At 37.4% G+C, this 6,655-nt stretch overlaps 1 long non-coding RNA gene across 1 annotated transcript; it reads right to left on the reverse strand.

The window, feature by feature from the left end:
* Positions 1-3,244: 3,244 nt before the first annotated feature.
* LOC108166015 (uncharacterized) lies at positions 3,245-4,372 on the reverse strand. The gene is made up of 3 exons (XR_001776329.1): positions 4,262-4,372; positions 3,625-3,783; positions 3,245-3,332 (listed from the first exon to the last, which is right to left on the reverse strand). It is a non-coding gene; the product is annotated as an uncharacterized LOC108166015 (long non-coding RNA).
* Between the last annotated feature and the right edge of the window lie 2,283 nt (positions 4,373-6,655).

Below are 6,655 nucleotides of genomic sequence, written 5' to 3' on the forward strand. Positions count from 1 at the left end.
TGTTATATCAACCTTCCAGACCACTCGGGTGTTCTGGTTCGAAACTACTCTGGTTCCCAGAACCAGAACCAAACATGGAGAAGCTTTCAGTTTTTATGCTCCTCTAATCTTGAATAAACTTTCAGAAAACTGAGAAAATGTTGAAACGTTGAGTTCTTATAAATCAAGGCTAAGAACCCTCCTCTATAGGGTTGCTTTCAATAATAATAATAACTGGGTGTGCTGTGGTGGTGCAGGGGTTAAGCACAACCCATGTACGAAAACCTTACTCCTCAACACGACTGTCGCAGGTTCAATTCCCAGCCTGGTGACCTTTGCCGCATGTCTCTCCCTATCTTTCATGACCAACTTTCCTATCAAATAGAGCAAAATAGAGCCACTAAAAACTTAAAAATAATAACTGGAATATTGAATAAATTTCCTCTTTTTTTCCCTGCAACAATATTTGATCGTATATGATCCAACACCTTAACATCTGGATTTCAACATGAAAAAAAAAAAATGTGTTAGAAAGAAGCACTGAATGCAGCATAATTCTCAAGAGCTTTAATAATTTACTAAAAAAAGAGTGTAAAAGTAACAGATCACGTCCACTAAATGTAATTTGTTTAATATTCAAAGTGATGACAGGTGTAACAAATTTTTGCACTTGTCTGTACATGTGTGTACACTTACTTGGCAACTGGCTGAACTTCAATGACTTTTTGCACATAATGCATCTAAAAAAAACTCACGGCAAAAAACAATAATCATAAAAGTTATATGAATTACTTTAAAATAAACCAACCATCATGAAATGTACAAGCTCTGAAAAAAAATAGCAATAATAACCCCCCCCAAAAATCTGAAATGTGTATATACAAACATGCTTGGACTCTAACAAATAGCAGACTGAGGGAGGCGGAAAAAGCTGAACCTTTTTGATGGTTTGCTTGACATCATCAAGGAAAGCGAATTAAATAAATGGGTCTCTCTTAAAATATCTGATCAATTTGAACTATCAGCAAATTTTACTTCCTATTTCAAGTTTTGTCATTTATTTTTTTTGGCTGAATATGAAAACCTCATAAATATACAGCATACTGTATTTTCTGCATCAATTTAAGTTAAAATCATTAAATAAAAATGTCTGTAAGTCAAGAAAATAAAAAGAAAAAGGTCAAAAATGCATCATAACCGTGCACACTTCAAAAGGCTCAGCTTTGCCCACCCCGTCCCCATTGTTAAGTGCCTGTTTGTGAGAGGTAATATATATTTTTGTATTTACATTTATTTATATTTCTTTAGATTCATATATAACAAATTCTAAGACATGATAAAATCTGTATAAATATGGCATTTTTACAATTGCATTAATTGACATTTCATTTCGCATCCCATGACAATTAACAGTCACTTGGGGAAAAAGGCTTTGTTTCTTTCTTTCATTGTTTATAAATATTAAAAAATAAGTCTCAATTCTTTGTAAATGTATGCCTTACAATATAAATAACACATCTTTTTTTGTCAAATAGTTTCCATTGTGTGTGTATCTGCAACACTTTAGAAAGTGAGGGAAAAAATGGGATCAAAATGCTGCCCCCATTTTGCTCTTTGCACGCCACCATCATGGAGTCACTACTGACCTTACTTCTCCACGTTTCAGCCCTGCCCATGAAATCCACATCTACTTCAGAGCAGCAGAGGAGGACTGGCGCTCTCTGGTGGTAATAAAGAGGCACAAAAAAACTGCAGACTCCCATCGGTCCACAAAAGCTACAGTATGTTCAGAATGGCGTTGTACATCTGGACCAGGACGACAAGATGGACAGGCAGGCAGGACTGACGGTCTTGTGTGGCAGGTGTGCATGTCAGCCAGGAGAGGGCGTTGTACTGTTCCAACACAAACCTGCAAGAAAAATATTCAGTTTTTTACCATTAGAAATATATAAAATTCTGACAATATTAGGGTTTATTTCATAGTTTAAAATCTAGACAGAGCTGGTTGGTGATATGCATTTCCCTTAAGACGTCAGAGGTGGTCTTTGAGTCTAAGGTGTGAGGGGTCCGCTTGGTCTTATCAGACGGGATCTCATGTGACTGAGCTATGGAGATACGGTGGTTGAGAGATGCCTAGAGGGAAGAAACAAACTGCAGCGTCAAATGCTGATTCAAATTAAACATTTAAAATTGTTTTAATTTTCTGCATATAGAGAAATAAAGCCAGAGTAACCGGGGAGAACTGGCGCATTCACAGGGAGACTGTGTAAAACCTCAATCCCAAAAGCCCCCCATCCCCTCCAACGGCCTGCACGTTATGATTTCAGTACCTTAAGGAAGAGCAGAAACTGTCTCTCAGCTTGTGGGCAGGACGCCCAGAACCAGTGAGGAAGTCCATTTGCCTGAGCGGTGGAGACATAGTAGCCCAGAGCCAGCGGCTGCTGCTTCAGCTCCTCTGGAGGGTTGTCCCTGGACAGCAGGCGCTCTCCCTGGCTCTACAGACACAAAGCAGAACCAGAAAAATCAGGACCTTCATTCGGCTCTTCCATTACTTTTTGTGTTTACAAATGTACCAGGTGATAAGGAAAATCTCCAAAACCTCCAGAGTAATTTTAACTGTGGCTTCCTCTGGGTGAGCATTTAATTCCCATGCACATAATTGAACTATTGCTACACAAAATAAACAAGTCGACTTTGAAGATTTAAACTAATTCAAAATGACATTTTTAATCAATATATTCTCGAAGACAATGTAATACAGCCCATTAAAGAGTTAAAGAAAGCACATGAAAATACTTCTAACTTATTTATTTTTAGTTGACAATAATTAATGTTTTTTTTTCTCTAGGGATCATGTGCAATTTCTATTCACTTAAATGTTATTTGCATAACTAATCCCTGACTCACCCTGGTATGGTAAAAATGTGATCCCATTCCAATCCCTGATGGTGACCCAGGCGAGGGCACGAGAGGTGTTGGGCGGCGAGTGAAGAGATGTGATCAGCATCATGTCATGGCCGATATCGTTTTCCAGTTCATCAGGGAAGGGAAGATCAGGGAGCATGTCATCTGAAGAAAGAAATAAACAGTATTCAAGATTTCGAGTATCAGAATGTAAATTTCTGTCCGTAGGAGCTTAGATTTATCCCTGTTTCAGTCACATTTTACACAATTATCCTCATTATATTTAATTACCATTATTGTCTTCAGTGGGGTAGGAGCTGGGAGCCAGCTGGGTGAAGTTGGGAAGACTAAGATATGTGTGCAGGAAGCATCCTAAGGTGTGTTCAGCTGTGATGTCTGTAGGTTTAAAGCATTGCTGCATCCAAACACAGAACCCATGGTCACCGCATCTAGATGCAGAAAAAAGGAAATATGATAGTGATTTTTTGTGCATATTATTAATTGTGCAGTTAATAATAGCACAACTGAAATGCTACAAATGAAATTATCCCTCTATAGTGGGACTTCACCCTCACAAAATTCAGCATTAAAATGAAACACAAAGATTCTGTGGTACAATTAAGACTTTTTTATAACTTGGAATGGAACTGAATACAATTTTGTACTTTACGTTCACTATTAAAGCTTACTGGATTTCTTAGTTACAATGAAAGAAGCATTTATTGTGCAGTTCCTACATACCTGGCATGATCACAAATGAGCCCTGGGGCTCCATGGCAACCAAGCAGGCACTGAGGATGGAGGGAGAATCAACAGCTGAGATCCCACACACACGACAAGCCTCCCTCAGCTGCCGTCCTATTGATTGGAGGGAATGCTCCCCGAGGAGTGAACTCCAGTCTAGTTGGGAGATAAACTGAGTGAGAAGTCTTTTTCTCCCCTTATATTCTATAATATCATCTTACATCGAGAAAGCCAAATGGCCTCTAATATCAAAGATGCACTTAGTGAGACTAAGCAGGTTTCCTATAGTTTTTCATGTAACATTGCAATTTTCTCATAACTATTTTTTTTGATTCTCTGTTCATTACTGAAAGTTTGAAATAATTTACTACGACTTTATTGAAGATATTTTCCCACAGATGTCTATTAGTGCTCAATTTAAAAATAGCAAAATAGAAACAGAAAGAAGAAAAAATAAATATATAAACAAGTAAGGAAGGAAAGAAAAAAATCTCTATTCCATAATAGAAAATCAAATGGGGTGTAAATGTCCCATTATTGCATTTTTCAATTGTTTAAATGCTAATAATGTAAAATGTTATATTCAAAAGCAAAACTTATCAGAAAAAACATTTTGTTCTGAGCACTTATTCACCTTTAAGCTCCCCATGACCCAATCTGCCTAACCGTCCTATAACAATCCTCCAAGGCAGGGAGGTCATCTGAATGATGCCARTGCACCACTCCCACACTTTCTGCAGTCCCATCTTCCGTGCTGATACTTTAGGACGCCTCGTTCTGTAGTGAAGAAAATGTAGATATAGAGAATTACTCTCATTAGTTTGACATGTCAAGAGCAGCATAAACATTAACAATAATTACAATTGATTTCTCTGCATTTGATATAAAGTCATAATATCTAGACTCATCAAAGCTAGACAGGACTATTCTATGATGTACATAGATTCTGTAAAAAGCAGTTTTGTATTTGTAAAATTCCTATTCTGAAACTAAGAAAAAAGTTTCTCAATTTTAAAGTGTTGAAAAGAGTGGTGCAGTTTGTAAAAGCAAAGAGAGTTTTACAAAAACATCAACAATGCTGCAAAAACATAACTACTGGCAATGATTATAGCTATATTTATGAACTGGAATGTTTCAGTGCGTTCTGTTTAAGCCACAATCTGGAAGTAGAAAGAACATAATTTCACCATAAACTAGCAATAGCCTGTTGGGACTCATAGGATTTGACAGAGGAATCCAAGAATAATTAAAATAGTTATGGATGTAATAGTTATGTTGCAGAGAGGTTCTGAAAACCTTTCCATAAAAACTAAGTAATGCACTAAACCACAATGTCCTCTATGAACAAACACTGCAAAAACACTCCAGCACATAAAAAAACAGATGCTGCAGCCTGTTTAAGGTTTGGTTCAAAACATTTGGTCCACTCTATCAAACATCTCCTGGCATGTCTAGGTGATATTAAATCTTGGTTGGCCTTGAACTTTTTAAATTGTAATGAAAACAAAACAGAGGTGATGGTGTTTGGACCCAGTGGCTCCTCTGAGTCCTCCTCTGTTGACCTGGGACCCTTGGAGGTACATTTTAAACCTGTTTTTACAGATCTTGGTTTTAAGGTGGACAGTGATTTTAAATTGGACAGCCAAATCAGAGCCGTGGTTAAGTCCAGCTTTTATCATTTAAGGTGATTGGCATCAGTGAAATCTTTTCTTTCCAGGCAACATTTTGAAACAGTGATCCACGCTTTTATCTCGACTCGACTGGATTACTGTAACGCACTTTATCTGGGAGTCAGTCAGTTGCTGCTCTCACGTCTGCAGCTGGTTCAGAATGCAGCTGCAAGACTTTTGACAGGAACTCGGAAGAGGGAGCATGTGACCCCTGTCCTGGCCTCACTTCACTGGCTGCCTGTATATTTTAGGATTCATTTTAAAATTCTTTTGTTTGTTTTTAAATCACTGCATAATCTTGCCCCGGCTTACCTCTCTGAGCTTCTTCACCCCTACGTACCTTATCGGTCWCTCAGGTCAGCAGATCAGCTGCTCTTGGAGGTACCAAGATCCRGRRGRARSYYMRRRGGGRMMRGGSYTTCTCTGTCATAGGTCCTAAGTTATGGAATGACTTGCCTTTGCAGGTCAGAGAGGCCCCTTCACTGTCCACTTTTAAAGTTCGTCTTAAAACCCATTTATTTTACTTGGCTTTTAACTCCTGCGGGATCTAGTTTTAGAGTGTATGTTTTTGTTTTTAAACTGTAAGAGTTTTTATTTTTTTTATTATGCTGTGTTTTAATGTACAGCACTTTGTATCAGCTGTGGTTGTTTTAAAGTGCTTTATAAATAAAGTTKGTATGGTATGGTATGGTAAGCAAGCAAATGAAATACTTGAAGAATATAATCTGGTCAGATGAGAGCAAAGCTGCCTGGGTTGGATGAGTGGTTCTGTATATCAACCCCAGAAAAACAAGCAGAACAGTTAAAAATTAGCAAGGAAATATGCAGGAGGAAACTACTAGTACTGTCAGACTTCATATAACTGATGAAAGAATGAATGTATAAATGTACTTGTAGATTCCCGAAGATGAAAAAAGTGAGGATTTCTAAGCAGGATAATAGTCCCAAAATCATGATAAGTAACTCTTAATTGATATAATGTCAGTAAAAGTCCAACAATGGCCTAGTCAATTAACTAACTTGTATACAATTGAAAGTCTATGGAAAGAAAATAATTATATGGAGTGCATTGAATCGGCATTGAGAATCTTAAAAAATGTGAAAAATTTGATCAAAGTCACACCAGGACAACTGTGACTAGTTTCTTTATTCAAGGTCGGCCTGTAAGTCGTTTCACAAAAACCCCAAAACTTTTGTACTTTTGTGTTCAACACATATTCCAACATTGTACCTATAATTCATCTTGTGAATCAATTTGCTTTCCTGTAAATGTGTTTTACTTTGGTTATTACTGGCATGTGGTGTGAGAGGTCAAAGGAAAAAGGTTGAAATACATTTATTGAGAAAAACTTTGCAAT

This window comes from Poecilia reticulata, unplaced genomic scaffold (assembly GCF_000633615.1).
Source record: "Poecilia reticulata strain Guanapo unplaced genomic scaffold, Guppy_female_1.0+MT scaffold_305, whole genome shotgun sequence".
In the NCBI taxonomy this organism is placed as follows: domain Eukaryota; kingdom Metazoa; phylum Chordata; class Actinopteri; order Cyprinodontiformes; family Poeciliidae; genus Poecilia; species Poecilia reticulata.